Genomic DNA, 13,926 nt, shown 5'->3' with positions numbered 1-13,926 from the left:
AAAGTGTGAACCACCACATTTAACCACGGCAAGGTGACTGGGAACATGGACGTGTACACTGAGTTTACAAAACATTGAGGACACCTTCCTAATATTGATTTGCAAACCCCTTTTTTTCTAACAGTCTTGAAGGAGTTCCCACATATGCTAAGCACTTGTTGGATGCTTTTCCTTCACTCTGCGGTCCAACTCATCCCAAACCATCTCAATTAGGTCAGGTGATTGGAGAGGCAAGGTCATCTGATGCAACACTCAATTACTCTCCTTTTTGGTCAAACAGCCCTTTACACAGCCTGGAGTTGTGTTGGGTCATTGTCCTATTGAAAAACAAATTATAGTCCCACAAAGCAAACCAATCAATCAATCAAATTTATTTATAAAGCCCTTCTTACTTCAGCTGATGTCACAAAGTGCTGTACAGAAACCCAGCCGAAAACCCCAAACAGCAAGCAATGCACGTGTAGAAGCAGGGTCAAATAATAATAATCACAGTAGTTGTTGAGGGTGCAACAGATCAGCACCTCAGGATTAAATGTCAGTTGGCTTTTCATAGCCGATCATTCAGAGTATCTCTACAGCTCCTGATGTCTCTAGAGAGTTGAAAACAGCAGGTCTGGGTCAGGTAGCACATCCGGTGAACAGGTCAGGGTTCCATAGCCGCAGGCGGAACTGTTAAAACTGGAGCATCAGCACGGCCAGGTGAACTGGGGACAGCAAGGAGTCATCAGGCCAGGTAGTCCTGAGGCATGGTCCTAGGGCTCAGGTCCTCCGAGAGAGAGAAAGAAAGAAAGAAAGAAAGAAAGAAAGAGAGAAAGAAAGAAAGAGAGAAATAGAGGAAGAAAGAGAGAAAGAGAGAGAGCATTCTTCAATTCACACAGGACACCGGATAAGACTGGAGAAATACTCCAGATATGACAGACTGACCCTAGACCCCCGACACATAAACTACTGCAGCATAAATATAGGAGGCTGAGGCAGGAGGGGCCCGGAGACACTGTGGCCCCATCCGACGATACCCCCGGATAGGGGCCAAACAGGCAAGATATAACCCCACCCAGATGGGATGGTGTATCACCGCAGAATGCTGTGGTAGCCATGCTGGTTAAGTGTGCCTTGAATTATAAATAAATCACTGACAGTGTCACCAGCAAAGCACCATCACACGTCCTCCTCCATGCTTCACGGTGGGAACCACACATGCGGAGAGCATCCGTTCACCTACTCTGCGTCTCAAAAAGACAAGGCGGTTGGAACCAAAAATCTCACATTTGGACTCATCAGACCAAAGGACAGATTTCCACTGGTCTAATGTCCATTGCTCGTGTTTCTTGGCCCAAGCAAGTATTTTTCTTACTGGTGTCCTTTAGTAGTGGCTTTGCAGCAATTCTACCATGAAGGCCTGATTCACGCAGTCCCCTCTGAACAGTTGATGTTGAGATGTGTCTGTTACTTGAACTCTGTGACGCATTTATTTGAGCTGCAATTTCTGCAATGTCTGAAAATAGTAAAAATAAAGAAAAACCCTGGAATGAGTAGGTATGTCCTAACTTTTGACTGTTACTGTAAATTGGCTTGACAATCTATGTCAAATCTTGAAAATGGCTGTCTAGCAATGATCAACAACCAACTTGCCAGAGCTTGAATCATTTTTAAAAGAATACTGTGCAAATATTGTACAATCCAGGTGTGCAAAGCTCTTAAGAGACTTAACTGGAAAGACTCACATCTGTAATCGCTGCCAAAGGTGATTCTAACATGTATTAACTCAGGGGTGTGAATACTTTAGTATATTAGATATTTCTCTATTTAATTTAATACATTTGCAAAAATGTCTAAAAACATGTTTTCACTTTGATAAGAAAAAATCAATATTTTATCAATTTTGAATTCAGGCTGTAACAACAAGATGCAGAATCATTTGAGGGGTATGACTACTTTCAGAAGTCATTGTATATTTATACAAAAAGTCACCTTGTCTGAAAGAGATTTACATGGTTATCAAATGGTTATCACTCCAGGGCAAGCCTACACAAAACAAAGCCCTTATTTTAAGTGTCCCTATCAGAAAATGGAAAAGAATTGAAACCATTTCGCTGTTTGACCGCTAGGGTATTATGCCACGTCAACTGTGGTGGTCTATTACTTAAATACTGGAAGTCAAACCATACTCCAACGTTAAAGTTGCGCTATGCAGAATCATATTCATTTTCTGGTTTCTAAAATTCAAATAATTTGCCTAATTTCAGTATATATGTATATAAAGTATATACATATATATAAGTATATAAGTATATAAAATCAGCTAGTATAGTGTAGAGAATCATTGTACAGTCTAAACTGCTATGAAATATATTTTCCATAACCAAAAATATAATATTTTCAGCTGTTTGTAGCGGATGTATAAAACCGAAAGTAAAAGACGCAAAAACAAAACTTAAGCACGCCAAGCATAGAAATACTGCACATAGAACAGATGTACCCCTTCTTAGACTTGCTTTCAATGATCTATAACTCACATTTCTATGTGAATATGGTCAGGTCTCCCAAAAAGTTATATGCCACTAAGAGAATGGAAGAATCAAACGCTTAATTTTTTAAAATCTGTCTACATACAGAAACAACATAGAACACAAATTGAAGTCATATGGGGCAGTCTTACAAGCATGAGAAACAACATTGGATGTGGATACGGTGGGAACATATGGGTCTGAGCAAGAGTGATGTCATTAATGTTTGTGGAAATGTGAAGTTGCCTATTATTTTTGTCTATGTATGTTTTTGTTTATTGTAAAACAATTAAATGTTAAAGTTAAATATTACAAAAAAAATGAAATATAGATGTGTCTTGGCCCCGAAGACCCTCAAAACTTCTACAGATGCCCTATCAAGAGCATCCTGTTGGGCTGTATTACCGCATAACAATTGCAGGGCTCTCCAGAGGGTAGTGCGGTCAACCCAATGCATCATCAGGGGCACACTGCCTGTCCTCCAAGACATCTACAGCACCTGGTATCACAAGAAGGCCAAGAAGATAGTCAAGGACCATAGCCACCCGAGTCACAGCCTGTTCATCCTGCTACCATCTAAAAAGGTGAGTTCAGAACAGGTGCATCAAAGCTGGGAACGAGACACTGTAAACAGCTTCCATCTCCAGGCCATCAGACCGTTAAACACTCACCAATAGCCAGCCTCCGCCCAGTACCCTGACCTGAACCTTAGACACTGTCACTCTCCGGCTATCACCTGGTACTCTACCCTGCACTTTTCTACGACTGTACATTGCATTTTAGTTACACTACTTATACTCACCACATATTTATGGATATACTGGATTCTTCTATCAGTCTAATATATCTACTGCTGTACATTCTTAGTATATCTTGTGTAAATTCTTTTGGAGTATATACACAGATTGCATTTGGATTATACTGTTATAGTGCTATTTGGGGCGTTAGCTCATTTAATTTGTTCCGACATTTCTTGATTTCTTCTTGTTTTTTTCCATTCTGATTATTTGTATACTTGATTAACATTTTACTGTATTGTTAGGAGCTAGTAATATAAGCATTTCACTGCACCCGCTATAACATCTGCTAAACCAACATATGTTGATTTGATCTTTACAGAGGATGGATATAGTGGTTGTGCCTCAAGAAACCAATAGATGGCGTCATTACATTATTTTTAGTGAACTGTGCTATCAGCAGCTCAGTGAGCATCAGATCTGATCCAGTAATCTTATCTTTTGAATTGGCCACCTTGTAGAAACCATGCACTTCACACCTTGACAGAGAGAAAAAAAGTTGAGTTAGAGAGATTGATAGAATCCTACATTACGTATTACCAAAAGTACTTTGCTGGTAATCTCTAGCCGAGCTGAAATAGTTACCAAGAGTAGTGTGAGGGGGAGAGTAACAGAAAGATGAAGTGAGGTTACTGTCACCCACAAAGCACAACACCGCACCTAAACAACACTTAAATTACCATCCACCTATCACGGTTCATCAACACTTTTACTTACTGTACTGTTCTACTGTTGAGTTACGGACAACAAATTATATTTTTTCCAATGCAGCCTTGCCAAGTGATATTCTTCCGACTGGGAAATGTGACAATGCATAATAGGAAAGAAATCATTACAGGAGTGGGGATGTCAAAAGTGCCTTTGTCATAACAAATCACATTTATTTGAGCAGAACTGAAAATCAGCCTTAAACAAAGCAAGATTCATTACAGGGGAATACAAGAGTCACTACACACACGACAACAGTCAAAGGATGCACAGAACAGTTTGAAATGTCTTTCACATTGTGATGATAAATCGGTCATAGAATAATTAATACATTCTTTGCGGAAGAGACAGCCAAGAGAGAGAGGAAAACATCGTTAGTCAGCATAACAGATGTTCAAGACATTACTTGGATATTAAAGATATTGCTTGTGAGAAACACACAGTGTACAAAACATTAAGGAGACCTTCCTAATATTGAGTCCCCCCCTTTTGCCCTCAGAACAGCTTCAATTAGTCGGGCATGGTATTGAAAGCATTCCACATGGATGCTGGCTCATGTTGACTCCAAAGCTTCCCACAGTTGTGTCAAGTTGGCTGGATGTCCTTTGGGCGGTGGACCATTCTTGATACACTCGGGAAACTGCGTTGCAGTTCTTGACACAAACCGGTGCGCCTGGTACATACTACCACACACCATTCAAAAGGCACTTAAATATTTTGTCTTGGCCATTCACGCTCTGAATGGCACACAAACAATCCATGTCTCAATTGTCTCAAGGCTTAATACTCCTTCTTTAACCAGTCTCCTCCCCTTCATCTACACTGATTGAAGTGGATTTAACAAGTCACATCAATAAGGGATCATAACTTTTACCTGGATTAATTTACATTTACATTTAAGTCATTTAGCAGACGCTCTTATCCAGAGCGACTTACAAATTGGTGCATTCACCTTATGACATCTGACATTTGGTCAGTATATGTCATGGAAAGAGCAGGTGTCCATAATGTTTAAACTAAGGGGTCTAGCCCAAACCATTATTCCTCCTTCACCAAAGTTTTACAGTTGGCACTATGCATTGGGGCAGGTAGCGTTCTCCTGGCATCCGCCAAACCAAGATTTGTCCATCGGACTGACAGATGGTGAAGCATGATTCATCACTCCAGAGAATGCGTTTCCACTGCTCCAGAGTCCAATGGCGGCAAGCTTTACACCACTCCAGCCGACGCTTGGCATTGTGCATGGTGATCTTAGGCTTGTTTGCAGATACTAGGCCATAGAAACCCATTTGAAGAAGCTCCCGACGAACAGTTATTGTGCTGACGTTGCTTCCAGAGGCAGTTTGGAACTCGGTAGTGAGTGTTGCAACTGAGGACAGACGATTTTTATGAGCTACATGCTTCAGCAATCGAGTCTTCCATTCTGTGAGCTTGTGTGGCCTACCACTTTGCGGCTGAGCCGTTGTTGCTCCTAGATCTTTCCACTTCCCAATAACAGCACTTACAGTTGACCGGGGCAGATCTAGGAGACAAACTGACTTGTTGGAAAGGTGGCATCCTATGACGGTGCCACGTTGAAAGTCACTGAGCTCTTCCGTTAGTGTTAGGTGTGTATAAGGGAGGCGAAGTCAGGTGCAGGAGAGCAGAGTGAAATAAATAGGTGCACTTTAATTCCATTCCACAAATGACATAATGAAAAATCAACGTGCCAAAATAACACGGAAACAATAATAAAGTATAGCGCCAGACAAAACGCCATCAAACAATAAACAATTGCACACAAAGACAAGTAGGGGAACAGAGGACTAAATACATTCAGTATGATTAGGGAATGAAAACCAGGTGTGTATGGAACAAGACAAAAAAAATGGAAAGATGAAAAATGGAGCGGCGGTGGCTAGAAAGCCGGTGACGTCGATCGCCGAACGCCGCCCGAACAAGGAGAGGAGCCGACTTCGGCGGAAGTCGTGACAGGAAGGCCATTCTATTGACAATGTTTGTCTGTGGAGATTGCATGGCTGTGTGCTGCATTTTATACACCTGTCAGCAACGGGTTTGGCTGAAATAGCCGAATCCACTAATTTTAAGGGTTGTCCACATACTTTTGTATATATAGTGCATTTCTCAGTCATAGTTATACAATATTCTATGGGTTATCGCTCCATAGCACTACAGACAGATACAAGAAAACACATCTAAATAAATGCAGGGCTGTTCCATTGCTCCACATAACAATGCCAGCCTGGCCTACTCTTTTATAGAGCACACCCAGCTAGCACAAAATGTTCTAAGATGTTTCTTAGAGTTTGGGGAGAACGTGGTTGTCCTATGGTTATTTTGCATAGAACCTTCCCACAACTTTCTGGGAATGGGGCAGGTTAGTTGCTTGGTTTAGGAACATTCTCAGCACATATGAAACTTACACTGAGTTTACAAAGCATGCTAAATTTGTTTAAAATTGCCAGTTTGGGGAGCTGAGTGCTAGAGGCAAGATGGCAGCCGAAGTTTCAAAGAGGTGGACAAAAATGTATCTGACAAGATTAAGGATAAATTACCTGCTGTGGCAGGTGTGGTGAAGTTGGCAGAGGTTGAGCCTTATCCCAATGATGATAACGTCTATTCTGTCTCAGTTGGAGTGAGATTTTGCAGAGAACAGATCCTTGCCTTCTGGTGGATCCATATGTGGTGTCGGGTTGGGTGGAGAAGAGGTTGGGGACTGTTGAAACGTTGAAAGTAACTCAAAGTGGACTCTCCCGTCCAGAGGGAATAGGCGATCCGAACCACACGCCTAGGGACAAGAACTGTGTTCTGCTTTGCTCTTTGGAGCAGGGCACCATTGAAAGGAATGATAACTTGGGTGGTATTAAGTAGGGATGCAAGATATAAATCGGTGAAGATATCAGAATCGGACGATATTAGCTAAAAATGCCAACATCGACATCGGCCTGATGTCTAGTTAAACGCTGATGTGCAAAACCGATGTCAAAGCTGACGTGCATACCTATATAACGAAGGTACGTGACGTAATGACGCCATGTAAAATGTTGCGCTACACGTGCAACACAGCATTCCTAACCTAGCCCACAATGTCTGCTGTGTGGATCGAGCAGTCAACAAGTCGAGCAGTCAATTGAGAGAGTAAGACAATTTTAGTGAGACAACTCAAAGGCGAAATCCATTAACGCCAAGATAAAGGAATTCATTACCCTTGACAATCAACCATTCTCTGTCATGGGTGATGTTGGCTTTTGCCGACTGGTCGAGCACCAGTACACACTACCAAGTGCACTATTTTTCAGAGGTTGCCCTACCGGAGTTACACAGTACTAGCGTCACTGCTATTAGATTCACGACTGACATTTGGACCAGCGATATCAGCTCCATGAACATGCTGAGTCTGACAGCACAGTGGGTCGTTGAGGATTTCGTACTGAGGAAAGTCGTATTTCATGCTCATGAATGTGCTGGTTGTCATACTGCTGCTGCCATTTCAACATGTTTGAAACTTGGAAAAATGAACACACTAGCTAGCTCCATTTGAACAACTGACTCGAGAAATAAGCTCATCAACTGCGCCTGCAGCAGATGTGATACCCTCTGTCATGGCATTGAAACGCCTGCTCAACAAAACTGCCGACACAGGCTGTGAACAAGCGATTCGGTGGCGTTCTCTCTTTACTGTGTCGCCACCAAGACCGCTACTTTGATGCAGACAAGAAACAGGGTTTACGTGAAATGTTACATACACAGCTAGACAAGATGGAAACAGACACAGTGACAGTGCACACCAAGGAAGGCCATGGACAGACGGAGCTGAAACTTCACTGCTTGACATGTATGATGAAATCCTGGTTGAGAATGAAACGACTGAACAAATGAACAACGAAACAGCACAGCAAGTAAGTCAATGAAATAGGTTTTGATTATGTCATATCGTTGCATCACTAGTATTAAGTGTTGAGGAGGAGCAACTGAAATTGAAGATTCCCGGTGTACGTGATGCCCACCGTTTGGTTCGACGCAGACCCGATGGAGAGCGTGGTGAAACAGAGAAGACACTGTCTGTCCTGCTGAGTTTTGATGCGGAGTCTTTACCCAACAAAGTCAAGCTAGGATGTGTCAGTTATCCCGTAAGAGCCCATTACAGTGTTTCAGGTGTCAAGCTTATGGTCATGTTGCAGCAGTGTGTAGGATGGAGAAAACTAGATGTGAGAAATGTGCAGGAGGGCATGAGGCAAAGGAATGTGTATTACAGGTGGGAAAAGTTGTGCGTTAGCTGTCAGTGTGCCCATGCTGCTGGAGATCAGAGGTGTCCAGTGAGAGAAAGGCAGGTTGAGGCTGCCATGGTCAGAGTTGTACAGAAGGTGTTGTGGCGGTTGAATCAGAATTAGTTGGGTAACATAGATAATTAAGATGTTTTATTTGCATAATATGCTTATGTTAGATACTTGTCATTAGAATGTATCCTTTTGGACTATAGTGTTGGTAGTTGCACTTTTCCCTCAGCTAGGGCTCAGTCACTTGGAGCCCGAAGAGGGGAGAGGTCAGGCTTGTCTTTCATATGTCCCTGGTGCTATGCAGAATATCTGAAAGGGAAGATGACAGAATGGAACATTGTCTTCATATGTGAATGTGTTTTTACCTATTCTTAAACCATGTGAAGGGATGCCGTGATTAATGGGGAACCAATTACTTGTCTCCACAATGTCTGTGCGCTTATCCTGGGATAGTGTATGACCTAGAGGCTCACTGCCCTCAGTGAGCTTGTCCAGGAGTGGGGTCAAGAGGGGGTTTACTTGAGATGGGAGTATCTAGAGTTGACAATTGAGTTATGTCTTGGATGAGGTAATGGTTCTGTGCTATGAAGTACCAGGAACGAGATTAGAACCTCGTCTGAGGGACCAAACTCAACAATAATTAATGGCGAATGTTATCTGGCTAAGGGATACTCCTTTCTCAATAAAAAGTCTTTCTTTGTGAACAGTTCCTAAGATCTGTGATTCGTCATGTAAGTTGAGAGGGGTGTATCTTGGCTATAAAAGATCTTTGTACTTTTCTGTTGGTACTTTTCAATGGTTCATTAGAGATAGCGCATCATTGAAAGTCAAAAAGAGCTATGGCAAAGCTCATATTATAAAAGATGTAATTTAAGTATAACTCTGACTGGTGTGTAGTTTGTAACTTTTCTCATTCGGTAAAGCAGAAAAATGCCACCACATTTGGCGACAAAAATGGGATGTGAATCTTCACTCGGTGACCGCTCCTGAAGATCTGGGCAAATCGTGCACGAGGGATTTCTCAAACTTGGGATCTCAGGGAAACCACACTTCGGGAACGAAGCAGATGGACCCACCTTTGATCTTAGAGGCAGCGAGCTGAGTGGATACCACATCTCGAACTTAGTTTTTTTATGAAAGAGGTGAGCAAACCACACTTGAAGTCGAGTTTTTAGAAAAGCCTATGTTACGTAGGCTCTGAGTGTGTATTCCTTTGTGAGGGGGGTACCTTGGAGGCGTAAGCAGGGCCGAGTCAGTGGAGAATGATCTGAGAGTCAGTTGACTCAAAGACACCTATCACTGGTCGGTTGTGGGCCACTTAGAGCCGTCCTGACACTGAATTGATCACAGTGGGGATTGGTGCAGTCTGTGGGGGTGAGGGGCCAGGGTGACTGTGCGTTCTGTGTGAAACACGAAGCCCTATTGGAAGAAGGACCTCATTCTGAAAGTGTCTGTGTGACTGTCTAAGTGACCCTCAGAGGTGGTGAATTCCAATTATGTTAAATGTGCTAGCCATGTATGCCCTGGGTTACTCTGTGTGAGTATTTTGTTATGGGATCACTAGGTAATCTTTGTAGGGGCGTTCTATGTGAGCGCGGTAGGTTGACTCTGTGTGGGTAACCTTTTAATTTTGTTCTGATGTTCTGTGTGGACATCTGACCAGTTCTGTGTGAACATCTGCCCAATCCTGTGTGGGTGATCCTTAAATCCTCTGTGGGTGATCCTTCTGTGTGAGTACCTAAGAATTTCTTACATTTTATATGGATTCTGTGAATATATGAAAATATGATAAATTGTATGTGTGTATAATCGATTACTAGTGATAACGATGAAAGTAATGCTGATAATATAATTAGATACAATTTAAACCACCCATTCATAGACGTACGTAGGTTTTGAGTTGGTATCTTTAATGGATAATTTGATAAAGATTAGGTTTTAAGCACTATTAAACTGTCTAAAAAGATCTGGGCAATTGTGCTCTAGAAACTGATTGGACTGTGTCCACTTTTGGTTAATTTACCGTAACGATGTAACTATAAATGCTTATTGGATTATCTCCGTCTGGGTACAACATTTGAAATAAAACTGCCCTTAAGGTCTGAAAACGTTTATTTTTTTCTTCCCAGTATGAGAGGAGTTGCGGGATTTATTGAATTAACCGTTTTCCATAAAGTTAGCGCGAATTAAGATGGAATCTCAACGTAATTTATAATGTCGTACAAAGCCTAGGGTATCCGTCAAACTAATTATCATTGCGTGATTAATGTGATGTATTAAAGTAATTGAAATACATTGCATGAGAAAACATAATCTACTTTTATTAAAAGGCGCAAGATCTGTTTCCTAGTCTATGAATGTCGATTTTACTCTGACTGCTGATCTATTCATTTGGCATGTGATAATCATTACCGGAGTAACGATTGGACCTTTAAATTAGGGCTATTTTCTGGGAATTGTCTCGGTAGTACGTGCCTGATTTTACGACTACAGACCATTGTAACGTGGGTTTATTTACGGGGAGTCTTAGTTATTCAAATAGCATTGCTGGTGCAGTGGTAGAATTATTTCCTTCCAAGCGAGAGGCACGAGTTCAGTTCCCAGCCAATGCACTGACTAAAATCTGAGTTTCTGATTGTAATTCAACTATTGGTATGTTTTGCCTGGAAAGATACGGTCGCTAGTGTTTGTTTAAGATATAAACTAAACGTTTTCATAGCTTGTTTGGTTCAAATTGAAAGACGAATTCATTTAAACAGCATGATCAATACACAGATCATTACACACAGCACAGAAGTTTTGAAGGAGAGTGCAATTGGCATGCTGACTGAAGGAATATCCACCAGAGCTGTTGCCAGAGAATTTTATGTTAATTTCTCTACCATAAGCCGCCTCCAATGTCGTTTTAGAGAATTTGTCAGACCACGTGTATGGCGTTGCTTGGGCGAGCGGTTTGCTGATGTCAACGTTGTGAATAGAGTGTCCCATGGTGGAGGTGGGGTTATGGTATGGGCAGGCGTAAGCTACAGACAACGAACACAAATGTATTTTATCGATGGTAATTTGAATGCACAGAGATACCGTGACGAGATCCTGAGGCCCATTGTGGTGCCATTCATCCACCGGCATCGCTTCATGTTTTAGCATGATAATGCACGGCCCCATGTCACAAGGATCTGTTCACAATTCCTGGAAGGTGAAAATGACCCAGTTCTTCCATGGCCTGCATACTCAACAGACATGTCACGAGGCAAATGGTAGTCACACCAGATACTGACTGGCAGTGGTGGAAAAAGTACCCAATTGTCATACTTGAGTAAAAGTAAAGATGCCTTCATAGAAAGTTACTCAAGTAAAAGTGAGCCACGCAGTAAAATACTACTTGAGTAAAAGTCTAAAAGTATTTGGTTTTAAATATACTTGAGTATCAAACGTAAATGTAATTGCTAAAGTATAGTTAAGTATCAAAAGTAGAAGTAAAAGTATAAATCATTTCTAATTCCTTATATTAAGCAAAGCAGATGGCACCATTTTCTTGTTAAAATAGCCAGGGGCATACTCCAACACTCACACATTATTTACAAAAGATGCATTTGTGTTTAGTGAGTCCGCCAGACCAGAGGCAGTAGGAATGACCATGTGTTCTCTTGATACGTGCATGAATTTCACAATTTTCCTGTCCTGCTAAGCATTCAAAATGTAACGAGTACTTTGGGTTGTCAGGGAAGATATATGGGATAAAAAGTACAATATTTTCTTCACGAATGTAGTGAAGTTGTAAGAAGTAAAAGTTGTCAAAAATATAAATAGTAAAATAAAGTACAGATACCCCCCAAAACTATTTAAGTAGTACTTTAAAGTATTTTTACTGAAGTACTTTACACCACTGCTGACTGGTTTTCTGATCCACGCCCATACCTTTTTTGGGCATGAATGTGCGCTAATAAAAAAGGAGCCCTTTGAAGCGATTGTTTGACAATCAGATGAAAACATCTAAACTGGTTGTGTTTTTGCCACAACTTAAATTTACCTGCTTAAACAGCCTGGTCTCATAGACTAGACGTAATACAGTAAACGTAAATCCGGGAAACAAATTAGTATGATATGTTACATTTGGTATGGTTACATAAGACAGATTGTTGCTTAATATGGCTAAGAACTATAAACTCCATCATATTCATCAATTACACAAATTACCTTGAAATCAGTATTACAAATTACCTTAAATTCATTATCCAAATGGCTTTCCAATGAGGGTGGTCAAGCCACAACGGAAAGTCATGATAGGTCATACAAACCCTTCAAAGAAGGGTTTCTTACTATATTAGACACATTTTTTTTTTAATTGTCAAACATTTCCTACATGTTGTATCCCAGGTTCCCAGAACAGTCCTTTATCAAAATAATTCACCTGTTTAATTAAAACTTCAGAAAATAAAAACTAAAAATGCCATGTGAGTGCATGCCCCTTCAAGATACCTTGGCACTAAAACAAATGGAAAACTCACCAAACCCAAAGGAAATAAAAAAAAACAAATCAAACATAGTTTTTTTTAAAACAGTAACAAATAGTAATAACAAATGTGTTGTGTGTGTGTATTTGCAAACCTTAAGGTAAAAACACACAAAAACTTCCAGGCCCTTTTCAATTTGGTAGTTTACGGCCTCAATCTCACTCACTCTCCCCAAGATTATAGTCCCAGGAAACATTTCAAAGAGAGACAATGACACCCCCATTTTCCCAGAAAAAATACAAAACACTTTGTTAGCATTCATTATACTACACCGATTCAGAAACCCAAAAGTTAACTATAAACAAAACCTAATAATAATGATAATTCCACTGTACCTCAAATCATTCATCATACATTTTAATCTACATCAATGTATATGTATGCTTAATTGAACGTACGCTACCCTTAGATACAATTATCCTGGTATCATTACTATCTAAATGTTTTTAAAAAAGTCCTCTGTCGCAAATGTAGTACATTTCTCAGCGTAAGGAATCAGTGATATTTAATTCCAGGCATTTAATAAAAATGTAGACGTGTTCTCTCATGTCTCCTTTAACATACAGTACATACTTTAGGTAACTTCCATCCGTTCCGGAAGATAGAATCCTACTCAAACACATCAGATAATACAATGTTTAATTAAGTAAAATCAACACCTAAAATAAACAATAAACAAACCCATAACCCCTTTAATGAGCAATCTCATAATTTCAACCTGTTGATATGTTTAGTAAAAACTATCCTGATTTTTAACAAATCTAAAATCTTTCAAAGTTGGCGCTGTCACATCAGCGTAAAAATCAAAACTAACTTTTCCCCACTCATATGTTTGCATAAGTCTACAATGTTTGCATTCCCCAAAGGTCAATACTGTTCAGCTCCTACATCAATGATCTTCCTTCTGTCTGTACAGGGTCTGAAGTTCCAATGTATGCAGATGATACAGTGATAAATGCATGCAAATAACAAACAACAAGCTACACAAGAACTCACTAATGTAATGGTTCAGATGACAAACTTGCTCAATGACTCATGTTTGCATCTAAAAAATAAAAATAAAAACACAGTATGCATGTCCCTCACAAAGAAAACAACTGATGCCCCTGAGACAGATGTCTAT

The sequence above is a fragment of the Salvelinus fontinalis genome, chromosome 9, assembly GCF_029448725.1.
Source record: "Salvelinus fontinalis isolate EN_2023a chromosome 9, ASM2944872v1, whole genome shotgun sequence".
Taxonomy (NCBI): domain Eukaryota; kingdom Metazoa; phylum Chordata; class Actinopteri; order Salmoniformes; family Salmonidae; genus Salvelinus; species Salvelinus fontinalis.
Note: the sequence above shows the minus strand (reverse complement) of the source record.